Raw genomic sequence first — 14,294 nt, 5'->3', positions numbered from 1 at the left:
GATCAGGTGGAGAAGGACTTGGCTTCACTTGTCGTTTCCAATTGGTGTCAGTTGGCACAGAGGAGAAACGACTGACGTGCTTTGCTGAACTCGGCTAAAATCGCTTAGGCGATTACAGCGCTAAAAAAGAAGAAGAAGACAGAAACAACAATACACACTAACGCTAGGCGAGGTAGCACTTGGGCAGTAGCAGCAACAACACACACTAACGCTGGGCGAGGTAGCACTGGGGCAGTAGCAGCAACAACACACACTAACGCTGGGCGAGGTAGCACTTGGGCAGTAGCACAAGAAAAGCTATGTATGACCTGCAATGCTAAAATTCTTTCAGTACGTTTTATTACTTGGCACTTGGGCAGGAACAAAACGCACTAACGCAGGGCGATGTAGCACTTGGGCAGGGACACCACAAAACTCATTCGCACTCGGGCGGTGCTGCACTGGGGCATGAACACAATATAAACGAATTAAAACCTGTAATAGGGCTACTTATTAACAGTTTTCTGTGAAATAAGTAATTAAAGACTCGCTTACAACTTACTTGAACGTGTTGATAGAAGTGAAATTATAATTTAGTTGAAGAATAATTGGATTTAATAAAATATTTACACAAATTCGCGAAATCAGGAAAACAAATGACAGCGAATATGAACAAAGCAAACTTCGAATATTGAAGCAGTGTTGCCTACTCGGTATTTCGTCAACTTTATACTAGTATTCAGCAAAATCCCTCTCAAAATGAGAAAAGAGATCACACGGTTTTCTAAGGCAGTCAACATGGCGGATTTAGAGCGAGAAGTTGTCTATGTACATCACCTTCTTTTTTGCATCATGGTTCAAAAGTATGGATAACAAAATTACTTAGTATCGCAAGAAAAGTATCGAGTACTTGTATTTACTCGCATCGTTTCATCCCTACTCCCGCTATCACCGTTGTATGATTTCGCTGAGGAGAATTGACACAAGATTGTAGCGCCAGCCCAAAAACAAAAACACTACACTAATAAATTACATATATGCACAATGACAATCAGAACAAAACAAATTTACAACAAACACATCAGTTTGACAATCAATACAACCGCGGCGAAAATCTGAATTCACCTTGCTCTGATGAACATACTATGTGAGGATGATAGATGTTGCGTACTTTTCGGTTTGATCATTAACAATTTTATGCACACTTTAATTTTAAATGTATCTTAACGATTTAAAAGAAAATCTCATACATATATACACATGCATGTATGTATATGATTTTGAATACATATATGTATGCATTAGGGCGGGTCGATTTGTAGGGGCCCAAAGAGTACATCGCGATTATGATTATTTGGGTAATTTCAAGCTTTTTTGCCCAAGAAACTTTACGTCTAAACTGAATTTCGAGCCAGCGATTTTTTTTATCTAGATTTTTTTCAAAAAGTGGCTCACCTGTTGAAACACCTGTATTTAAAACTAGCCAAAATGTGTATCTGGAGGTCGAGGAATCCATTTCTGGCGTTATTTTTTTTCTTTTGAGGCCCGCCAGAGGGCGCTTCCGTGTTTATTTTTTTGGATTTTAACGCCTTTTTTCCGAAAATCGACAACAAAATCCACGAAATTTGACTTTCGCATAATACAATTTCAATTTTAAATAGCCTAAAATGTTCCGCGTTGAGAATTAGGGGGAAGGGAGGTGTATTCATGCACAACTTATATCGATTTTATTCAATTTAGGGCAAAAAATTGTTCTTTGAATTTTACAAAACACATTTTTTTCTTATTTTAATATATTTTTTTTTTCAAAAATTTAACTGAATAGATAAAAACATGAAATATAAATGAAAAAAAACATAAACAATTTCTAGTGTTTAAATTTTTAAACACGTATAACGTATTTTTTTTTTTAATATTATGTTGGTAATACTGTTTATCGACATATCGTATGACAACTAACATGTGTGACAGCATGCTTTTTCATTTTCATACTGTGCTTTTTAATTTTCATACTGTGTTTAATATGTAAAATAAGAAAAAAAATAAAAAATAAAATTAAAAAAATAAAAATTTTCGACGCCGAAGATTTTAGGCTATTTAAATAATTGAAGTATATTAAGTAAGTATCGATTCGTTGAGCTGAACGGACGTGCATAAATTTCGCTCTTGCTTTTGTTGGCTATCGTTGCATTAAATAAATTGTTTTTATCGTGCTTTCGCACACTCGTGGAGTTGGTAAACGCTTGCTAATATAATTCGCGTGCCGCTGATTGAATAGTCTGTATTATCTTCTTAAAATAATAAATTAAAAACAATACAAAAACTGCAAAATCTTAAAATTTTAACAACGGAAAATGTCGCCTACTACTGATGCTTCGTCCCAAAAGCGTCGTTTGAGCAAAGGCTCTCCGGCTGCTAAAGCCGTTAAACTGGATGAAGACGTTACCTTCACCGCTGTCTTTCAAAAAACTAGCAAAAGAATGAAAATTGAGGGAAGCCAAAATGACAGCTGAACTTGCAAGTTTTACTGGATTTTTACTGGATAAATTTTTACTAGCAACTATTTTCTAGTAAGAAAAACAGCTGATGGCATGATGCTTATTGTAAATCACATTAAGAAAATAATTGTTTGTGGTGCTTTTAAAGTTGCAATTGAAAAAATAAACCTATTTACATATATAATAAAATGGAAAACACTAGTTTTCTAAGAAACTTGCATTGGAAAATAACAAATTAATCAGCTGTTTATAAAACTAGCAACTTCTTGCTGGTTTTGCGTTTTCGTACTTTCTTGCATATTTCACTCATTGGGACTAAATATTGGCTTACTCTCCGAAATTTGGTTACTGGCAAGTTACTGGATATTTTTTGCTGGAGAATACGAAAACACAACTAAAATTTCACTCACCGCTTGATCGTAATCGCACTCTACGTGCCTTTGGCGAGTACCGTAGACGAGTTAAATCCGCGGTCCCCCTTATGGCTATTGGTTTTGATGGTACATTTCATATTTTTGAGAGTCTCACTCCAGAGAATCGGCGCATACTGCAAGAGGCCATTAGAATGCGAAGAGAAGGTAAATTTCTCGTCTGTACGCACGATCCAGAAAATAAAGGTCGCGCCATTCGCGGACCGCTAACCCTCTCTTCGTCGATTTGACAGCATCCACCCAATCGCTGACGTCATAATATACTTTTGTTTACATTCACTGTTGCCAACTTGATGCTTTTCGCACCAAATTTAGTGGGTATTCAAAACGCGAAAATTTTTGAGTTTTGTACTTGGTGCGTTTTTGGTGCTTTTGTTTTTAGTTTGAAGACTTCAAATTAGAAAATCTTTAAATAATGGAAGCGAAATTTATAGCAACCGTAAGTGTGCTAAGCAATTTTACAAAAATTTTAACAAAATCATGGCACAGTGACAATCATAAGCGACAACGAAATATGTGCAGCACCTTCAATCATGCCAGAAGAAATCGACCGTTGTGCAAGAACCATTGATTTTTATTAATTTGAATCGGCATCCTTACGATAAAATTATGTATGCATATAAAGTCTATAAAATACACCAATAAAAATTTGGTGCTTTTTCAAATTCAAAATTTGGCAACACTGCCTTTTGTTCGATGCTTCCTCTTTTGCTTGTCGAGTTCGTCTTGCTCTCTCATTCTGGTATTTATTGACGTCACGGCCAGTTGCTCTCAACTCGATTGGCGCAATCTTGTATTCTATCATTCTTGGTCTGTACGCACAGTCCGTGGCTATGTACATGTTCAGAAAGAGAAGGGAATATATTGTAAAAAATACTTGAATACGAAGCTGATTTCTCAATCAATCGATGGTAATACTGAATACTTGCTTGTTGAGCTGTCTAACTCTGTATGTAAAGTACTTTTGTCATGTGTTTACAATCCTAATAAATGTTGTAGAGTTTGTGATTATTTTAATGTTCTGTCCCCTATTGCTGTTGATTATGAAAATATTATTGTTTGTGGAGACTTCAATGTTAATTTGCTTAGCCAAGATTCCTACAGTTCTCGATTAAGAGATGTCGTCGCTACTGTTGGATTATCGTTTGTTAATACATCTATACCTACAAGGTATGGAAATAACTGTTGTCCAAGTATGCTTGATTATTTTATTGTGTCTGACCCTCAAAGTGTGCTAAAATTTGATCAGCTGTCCTTTATATCAGACCACGATATCATTTTCTGTTCTTTTGATTTGAATTTTAATTCTGACCGTACTAACTTAGTAAACAGCCATATCTCATTTGACTACCGTTTTCTAAACGTTGATAATCTCTAAACTGACCTCTCACACATTAATTGGTCTATGTGCTGGGGACTTTGCACAGTGAATGAGAAGCTTGCTTTTTTAAATGACAATGTTCTGAGTGCTCTTAGAGCTCATGTCCCACTACGCACTTTTGAAAACAGATACTCATCGTGCCCTTGGTTCAACTCTGCGGTCCAAACTATGACCAGAAAGCGTAATAAGGCTTATTCTCGGTGGGAAAAGAACCGTTCAGATGCAAATTGGTCTGCATTTAAGGCAGTTAGGAATGAAGCCACTTCAGTAATTAAACGTGAAAAGCGCAGGTTCTTTGGCAAAAAGTTGGATAATGTCCTGTGGCGAAACTTAAAAAATTTCCGAGTACATGTTAGTAACAGCACTAGCTGCCTACTCGAGCCTGAAACTCTAAATAACTTATTTGTGAGCCGTGCGTCTTCCCCTTGCTTACTCGCCCCAAACATTTCATTTTCGTGTCCTCGTGCTTCTGTTGGTCAAATGTTTGAATTTAGTGCTGTGTCTGAGTGTGTAAGATGTATCAATAAAATACGGTCCAATGCAATTGGCGAAGACGGCATCCGAATACGATTTATTAAAATGATTTTACCGCTTATTTTACCTACCTTGACTCATATTCTCAATCATTCCTTCACCACCTCTTGTTTCCCTGATGCATGGAAGGTTGGAACTGTGATTCCGGTAGCTAAAAATAAATTTGCATGTAGTCCTTGGGATTTTCATCCTATTAGTATCTTGCCTGTCTTGTCTAAAGTACTTGTGTCTTTGATGTCTGAACAAATATATGTCCATCTTGAGAAATTTTTTATTGTCCCCGTTCCAGTCCGGATTTAGAGCTAGACACAGTTGTTCCACGGCTATGATTCAAATACTTGTCGACATTCGGATATCCTTTGATAAAAACCACCTGACACTATTATGCCTTTTGGATTTCTCCAAAGCTTTCGACTCAGTTAGCCATGAACTACTATGCCTCAAACTCCAAAACTATTTTGGGTTTAGTGACTTTGCCGTGCAGTTAATGAAGAGCTATCTGTCCGACCGAACCCAGAGAGTAAAAGTTGGTGCTGAAGTATCTAAACTAAAACCACTATTAACGGGTGTACCCCAAGGCTCTATTTTAGGGCCATTGCTATTTAGTTTGTTTATTAATGACATTTTCAGTACTTGCCAATATGCAAAAATGCACGCTTACGCGGACGACATACAGATTTATTTGTCAGGAACTTTTGAAGACATGGCTAACTTGTGCGCGAATTTCAATAGAGAATTAATGTCTATATCGTCTTGGTCTTCGAAAAATGGTCTTTGTCTCAGCTGTGATAAATCCTTTGTGTTGCCTGTATGTAAAAGAAATATTAAATTTGATTATTATTCCGTCCTTGCATATTGGTGATAAGTCTCTTAAATTTGTTTCTAAAGTGACTAATCTTGGTTTTGTTATAAACGCTAACCTAACATGCACTGATCATGTTAACTCTGTCGTAGGCAAAGTCTATTATACTTTAAGAAATTTAAGAATGTCTGCAACTTTTACACCATTAATCGTTAGACGTAAACTGGCCATTCAATTAATATTGCCAATTATCTTCTATTCTGAGCTAGTTTACAGCAGCCTAGATTCTCAATCTTCCCATAAAATTGATGTAGTATTCAATCATGTTACTCGATGTGTTTTTGGGCTATCGAAATTTGAGCGAATATCCGATTGGAAATCACGACTGTTGGGCTGCAGTACCTCTGAATACCTAAAAGCAAGAAATTGTATTTTTTTATTTCGCCTAATGATGGATAAAGATCCTAGATATCTATACGAAAAATTATCCTTCTCAAAGTCTTCACGCCTTACTGACCTGATTATACCTATTACAATTATCTAGCATCTGCAAGACTATTTTTCGTCAATGCTATTCGCACCTGGAACTCGGTTCCAGGACATATTCGCAACAGTCTAAATAAAAGCAACTTTAAGAGTGTTTGTATTCGTATTTTCGTTAACTTATTAACTCATTATCAGCTGAGGTTCGCTATCTATATAAATTGTAAATGTGTATGTTTTTAGATATAGGCTAATTGAAAATTATATGTTATTTTTAATTTTTATTTATTCATTAACTTTTTTTATATTTATTTTTTATTTTTTCTTCGTCTCTTGGTTTTATATAGATTTGTAAGTTTTGCCTAATGCTATTTGTCAGGCTTTGTTTGACATGATGTTCTATGCACTTTTTATTCTCAACTCTTATTCTTGTCTTAATTTTAAGTTACCGTTGTACCGAAAAACATCTTATTGTACTAATTTTCTTTATAATAATAAATGAAATGAAATGAAATGAAGGTTATATTATGAGAAAGTCAAATTTCGTGGATTTTCGCAACAATGTTGTCGATTTTCGGAAAAAAGGCATTAAAATCCAAAAAAAGTACGGAGGCGCCCTCTGGCGGCCCTCAAAAGAAAAAAATAATGCCAGAAATGGATTCCTCGACCCCAAAAACCTCCAGATACACATTTTGGCTGGTTTTAAATACAGCTGTTTCAACAAGTGAGCCACTTTTTGGAAAAAAACTAGATAGAAAAAATCGCTGGCCAGAAATTCATTTTAGACCTATGGTTTCTTGGGCAAAAATGCTTGAAATTACCCAAGTAACCATAAACGCGATGTGCCTTTGATGCAAAAAATTTTACCCGCCCTAGTATGCATGTATGTATGTATGTATATGAGATTTTCTTTTAAATCGGTAAGATGCATATTAACTTGAGGTATGTATAAAATTGTTAAGACAAAAACGAAAAGCACACAACCTCATATATATATAGTATACAGGCTGTCCCAGAAGTAACCTGCCAAACTTTAGGGGAAGGTTACCGTTTTTGAAATATTTAAATTTTTTTTAATTAAAAAAAAATCGTGCCTTTTCATGTATTTTCTTTAACTGCATCTACAAACCAGGCTATATTTAGTAAATTTTGTATGTAAAATACTTCCAGGTAGTTGCTTCTCCATACTCAAATGCAATACAGTTAAAATATGTTAAGGAACCATCATAAAATTAGGACTATTTTGGGATTTTTAACTTTTTGATATTTTCGTCCCCAACTTTGACTATCTCTGGTGAAAAAAAATGTACTGAGCTATAACTTTACATTACGTGAGAAAATTGCTCATTTAATAAGGATTTCAGAAAGGTGCCACTCTTACTGTTTCGAATAGAAAAAAAGTTATAGCCGCTTTTGTGGGCAAATGACTGAGACACGCTAGAATGTATTTAATAGATTTAAATTTAAGTTGCTCTTGTTATCGACCAATGACATGCTAAATAGTACAAAGGTACATTGTTACCTTATCCTGATATTATTTTATGTTACTTACCGGAATTCGGACTAGAGTCTATAACAAGGGCTATATCCATCAATATTTTTTGTGAAGGATGGGTTCACGTGAAATAAAATATACATGATTTTTTTGAAGACATATTTATTCATTTATTGATAAAATATGCTCATATTGGCGACCTTCTACTCTAATACAAGCTCGGCACCTCTTAAGAAAAAACGCTTTTAGAGATCTTAAACTCAGTTGGGCTATCTCAGCAGCAGCTCCATTTATTTGTTCCCGCAAATGCTCTTCGTTTTGAATTGTTTTTGAATAAATTTTGTCCTTAAGGCAGCCCCAGTAGAAAAAATCTAATGGATTCAGGTCTGGCGATCGAGCGGGCCACGTGATTAGCCCGTATCGTCCAATCCATCGCAGAGGATAAGTTTCGTCTAAATGAGCTCTTACTTAACGCCCGTAGTGAGCAGGGCACCCGTCATTTTGCATCCATAGTCTTCGCCGCAAGTTAGAAGCCGTTCCTGAAGGAACTCTAAATAACTGTGAGAGTTGAGCGTTGGCGGCAGTTCCACAGGTCCCAATATCTGACAATTAAAAATACCGCACCATAAATTTTTTTTGTACCGGTACTGCGAACGATCTTCTCTCATTTCGTGAGGATTGTCTACTGCCAACTGTGAAGGTTATGTAAATTAAAATAACCATCACGTTTGCATGATGATTCATAGCTCCAAATCATTTTATTAAAAAAGTTGGGGTCTGATGCATGCATTCGCAACATTTCACGGCAAAATCTAACCCCCGACAGGTAATCTCTTTCCTGTAGAGCCTGAACACGTTGAATGTGGTAGGGATGAAATCGATGGTCTTTCAAAGCTTTCTGAACTGTAGTTTTTAGTATTTCAGTCCGTTTTTCCATCATTCTCACTGAAGTCGATAAACCTAGTTCCACTTCCTCTAACACAACTTCAACATCTACCGTTGCAGGACGTCCTGTTTCGCCGCCACGCCTTCCAGGTATGCGACCTTAAAAAAGTGAAAAATTATAGTTAACAAGCAAGCAAACGAGAAAGGTGTAAAAATCACTTACCTTCATATATTTCTCTATGGATCCGGGCGAATACTTCACGACCCGGATGCCGATGATTGGGGTATCGCTCTGCATAGATTCTTTGAGCAGGTCTGGAATTACAGCAAACTTTACCGTAAATTAGGTGAATATCCGCATATTCATACTGCGTGTTGTCTATCATAGTATTAATAACACAATGTTCGAAGGGTCCAATTTCACAAAATCCACTTTCACTACTGGAATAGTAGGTAACATAAAATAATGTCAGGAGCAGGTAATAATGTACCTTTGTACTATTTAGCATGTCATTGGTCGGTAACAAGAGCAACTTAAATTTAAATCTATTAAATACATTCTAGCATGTCTCAGTCATTTGCCCACAAAAGCGGCTATAACTTGTTTTCTATTCGAAACAGTAAGAGTGGCACCTTTCTGAAATCTTTATTAAATGAACAATTTTTTTATGTAATGTAAAGTTATAGCTCAGTACATTCTTTTTTCACCAGAGATAGTCAAAGTTGGGGAAGAAGATATGAAAAAGTTAAAAGTCCCAAAATAGTCATAATTTTATGATGGTTCCTTAACATATTTTAACTATATTGCATTTGAGTATGGAGAAGCAACTACCTGGAAGTATTTTACATACAAAATTTACTAAAATAGCCTGGTGTGTAGATGCACTTAAAGAAAATACATGAATAGGCACAATTTTTTTTTAATTAAAAAAAATGTAAATATTTCAAAAACGGTAACCTGAAATTTGTTTGTTTATCAGAGAGCTCACCCCCCACCTACCTTCCCCTAAAGTTTGGCAGGTTACTTCTGGGACACCCTGTATAGATAAATAACCATATCTTGCTGATTTAAAAGAAACCGTCATATATGTATGTCTGTATATCATCAAGATCAAGAAGAATAAAGAAAACAAAAATTTTTTAGGAGGACGCACAGTGCTTCCCTTCCATATAAAAAAATTCGCTTCTTAGTAAAATTGAGGACGCTAAATTCAAAAATGTCATTGGTTTTTGGATAATTTTCATACTTCCACTGTAAATGCAGTTTGAAGTTGAAAATTTTGGTTCTTGTAGCTTTTACAAAGGTATGTACATATAGTTCGTTCTATTTTCAAAAGTGAGGCGTCAAATGGCAGTGCTTGGCCTGTAGATGTGCAATAAAGTTGTTTACTTTTGAAAAGGGTTGCCACATGTTACAAATTTTATTAAAATTATTTAATAAGTTAAATGAATAAGATATTACAGTATGGGTATCAATTGAACTAGTTTTGAAAATAATTTACCTCTAAATGATACGTAGACGGTAAAGACATTCCTGATTTAATTTAAGAGTCCAGTAATTTAAAAAGAATGTAATCAAACAAATCACTGATTGATAATATATGTATTTGTAACAAAACAACAAATACGTTGGCGTAATCCTATGGTTTGACGTAATTATTATTTTGTTTAACTAAATTCGACTTTACAAACAGGTGTCAACCCTATTCGTAGTATTTTTAAGCTAAAACCTTGTTAAACCTCTTTCTTCTGACTCCCTTATGGTGATACCTATCTATTTCAATTACCTGATTCCTTTAATTCTAGTGGAATTTGATTTTTTAAACAGCTGGCAAATCTTTACATGTAGCTAATACACATTTCGATTGATACCCATCTCTTAATAATTCATTTAGCTTATAAAAGATTTTAATCTAATGTTTTAACATTCGAATTTCTTAACTGGTGGCAAATCTTAAAAAAGAATAATGCTTCTATTGTCCAAAGGTCAAGCTGTTTAATCTGACACTTCATCTTTGAAAATGGAACGAATCGTGCAGATCTCAAGGCACTGACAAAAAATGCAAAAATGATTTTATGCATTAGCGAAAAACGCAATACTTCAGAAAGTGCAAAAAATGAGCAGGTTTCCGGTTCTTCTTTTGAAAGCTAAAAGCCCGTACTATTTAATAAAATAATAAAAAATAACCTATTTTACATATATTTTTTATTTATTCCATAAAAATTTAGCATTTTTTGAAATTTTGTTTAAAAAATTGTTTTTCTGGAACACCGCAGGGACACCTTGTGTTTAGTTTTATTCCTAAATTTTAATTCCTGTAATTCTCTACTATAGATATGGAAACAAGAAACGTCAAGCCAAGATTTTATTTCAAAGAATATATTTTTGACATTTTTTTCTGTGAAGAGTATACAATTTGTCGACTTTAGTGGTTTCCTGGAGGCATATAATTAATTTTTTAGGGAAATGTCTGTTTAATTCTTTTTAGTGGATAAATTGTCTTTACAAGAATACGAAACAAGTTCACATTGCAGATAACGAATTTTTCGATTTTCGCCCACTTAGGCGGCACTGTGGGACGGCGCGACGCGATATGCATTGAAATAAGACCGTATGGCTTTATTTCTCATATGTAAAATTTTTGGTTATGGCTTTATTTCAGTTTCCCCATTGGATATAAAGCCATGTGGCTTTATTTCTCGATGTGAAGTGAAATAAAGCCATATGGTATTATTTCCTATAGTTTTATTGCACGACGCCTTCTCTCTGTAAGGTTATTGATGTAAGAATACGAAACAAGTTCACATTGCAGATAACGAATTTTTCGATTTTCGCCCACTTAGGCGGCACTGTGGAACGGCGCGACGCGATATGCATTGAAATAAGACCGTATGGCTTTATTTCTCATATGTAAAATTTTTGGTTATGGCTTTATTCAGTTTCCCCATGGAAATAAAGCCATGTGGCGGTCGCATAATTAATTTCTTCATTTCTTGTCTTCGCAACACCTAAAATATAAAGTGAACACAGAAAATAACCTTATACATAAAATACTAACAATAAGCCACGCACAATTTAGAGACACAAACATTAATAGAATAAACAGAATTCTAACCAACAACAACTACCCGCGCCACCTAATACAAAGTTTACTAAAACAGAAAATAAGGGAAATGGACAACCAGCACAACAAAACAACAAAGTTGAAAACAACAAGTGAGACAAAGCGATATCACAGTGTCACATACATACCTATGTTCTACCAGCAACTTGAAGGCGAAATAAACAGCAATCAGATTATTCCCTGCAGGGAAACCGCGGACTAGTGAATCAAATTTCTAGTTCCGTACTAGGTCTTTACCCCCAAAAAGGAACTAGGCCGATAGGAACTAGATCCCCACCAGTCCAAAATCGGCGAAAAGTGGTACTTTTAAGAAACTAAGTTTTTCAGTTTCTTTCACTACAAATCTATACCTAAAGTCACGAATTTAGAAATGGTTCGGAACTATAGAGAAAGGGATGCAGAACGAACTAGATCCTATTTGTCGAATTTAGAACTATTTCGGAACTATCGAATAAGGGATGCAGCGGGGGGCTTGTTTACTTTACATAGATATGTGTTCGGCGGTTTTTTCGTTCAAATACGCTTCTATTCTGTGCTTCGCAGATGCTATTTCATAGTTTGGTAATACAAAACAAAGCTTTGTGTTGACATATTAACATCTTGGGGCCATCTGGAATCTAACCAATAACAGCGAGCACCTCTGCAAAGTCAGGTACAGGAAGGTATGTAAACGTACATTTCTTACAATCATTCAAACAAATTTAATTTCAAATTGAAATAACGTTTCTTTGAAAATAATGTAAAATCGCACACGGAAGAACCGAAAAGATTGAAAAATCATTATACTTTTTTCTTTCGTCTGTCGATTTTAGAACTGGTTCGGAACTATAGAATTTAGGACTAGTTCGGAACTATCGAAAAAGGGATGCAGCGGGGGCAATTGACACTTCCTAGGACATCGCCATGTTAAATTCGCCAGTTGCTTGCATGCAAAAGAGATTTATCGCGAACCAGTACTGGGTCTAAATGTACTAGAAGCGCCCCAGTTTAGAACTAGAGATTTTCCCCACAGGGATTATATTAGCATGCAAATCTAACAACACCCCTGCAAAAATCGCGACTACTCCATGCATGCGTATAAAGAGTACTCCCTAAGGACCAAGGAGTACTCCAAAATTAAACACAATTCATATAAAAAATATGGTCCAATTAACATTGCGATGTCCTAGGGCAGGACCATATACTCCATCCCCGCATTACATCAGAGTAGCACAAAACTAATAATACTCCAATATATTAACAATGGCATTGTTCCTATATTTTTTCGTTTGTACACGCTTTTGTTCTTCACTTCTCAAATACTTTTTCGAAATTAATAAAAACCAAGACCAAAATTAAAAATTATATGTTGCCTCTGACGGTATTCGAACCCGAACATGCTGGGAGCTAAGAACTAACAGCGAGCATCCCTACACGTTCAGCTACAGCCAGACATGCAAATATGCTTTCAAATGCTCAACTTCAATCACGTTTCGTTAAAACACGAGCAGTGATCGGATAACAAACAATAAGCTAGCGCAGAGACACCAGTTGGTCCGCTACAGCATGGCAGAGGAGCACTTTTGTAAGTACTCCAATTTACCACAAATAGACTACATGATCCAACGATTTTTGCAGGGACCTTGTCTTCAATATTCACAAAAACAACATCCCCAATAAAATCCCACCAACAAAACAATGTGGTATACGAAATCGCATGCAAAGGGAGCGAAAACGAATGCTGCAATAAAGTGTACATTGGCACAACGAAACGACCAATGGGAGTTCGCTTAGCTGAACACGAAGCCGACATTAGAAAGAATAAAAACAGCACTGCTATAGCACAACATGTGTATGCTAGTGGTCATACAGCTGATCTGACCAACGCGAAAATATTGGATAGAGAAAAAACAAGATACACACTGGAGAGTTTAAGAATTTTGCAAAAAAGAAATGTAACAATAAACAAGAAAGAGGACACTGACGACATCGCGGCTGCATACTTATTATGTTTATAGCCTTTTTAGAATTAGTTTGACAGATGTACCACAGGGTGATGGTATGAACGCTGCTTAAAAATTTTAAAGTTTAAATGTTAAGTGTACAATAGTTAAGTTTTGAAATGTAAGTTTTTCAATGTTTTCTCAAAAGTGTTTAAAGTCCAGTATGATGTTAAAAATTGCTAATTGTCCAGATTAAATACAAAATTTGTTCCTTGTTGTACAATTGTTTTTTGTACATATCAACAAATTATATTATAACAATAACGTCCTTATATTTGTTTCTTGTTGATATTTAATAAAGAAAACGCCCCAGAAGATGCCAAGGAGGTTGGCGAAACGTCGGGCAGCAAAGTGAAGAAAGTCTTTTCTGGCACATGAGCCTATTTGATCATTATAGCCCAGTACAACCAACAATAACAACATAAAATTGAAATTGATCATCAACCCATCGTTATAAAATAGTTTTTTTCTTTTAAAGGCAGTGTCACACGATTGGGCATTTGCCCAAAATTTGGGGCAAATCGTATCCCACTCGTGTGAATGCACAAATATTTTTCTTCATCCCAACCACGAAAAACAATTTGTTAAAACATTTCAGTAGAAGTTCGCTGTATTGTACAAATCGTGTGACTACAAGGAAATCGCCCCATAATTTTATTTTGTACCAATAGCCCAATATAAAAAAATATACAAATGTAC

The 14,294-nt window shown here is 35.4% G+C and overlaps 1 protein-coding gene across 1 annotated transcript in view; it reads left to right on the top strand.

Annotated features, from left to right (window-relative positions):
- LOC118742263 (zinc finger protein 423 homolog) overlaps positions 1–14,294 on the top strand; it is a gene marked incomplete in the record, with an annotated part of 513,159 nt that overhangs the window by 492,786 nt on the left and 6,079 nt on the right.

The sequence above is a fragment of the Rhagoletis pomonella genome, unplaced genomic scaffold (genome assembly GCF_013731165.1).
Source record: "Rhagoletis pomonella isolate Grant_MI unplaced genomic scaffold, Rhpom_1.0 Rhpom_scaffold_00007, whole genome shotgun sequence".
Taxonomy (NCBI): Eukaryota; Metazoa; Arthropoda; class Insecta; order Diptera; family Tephritidae; genus Rhagoletis; species Rhagoletis pomonella.
This window is presented reverse-complemented; position numbering and strand designations above follow the sequence as displayed.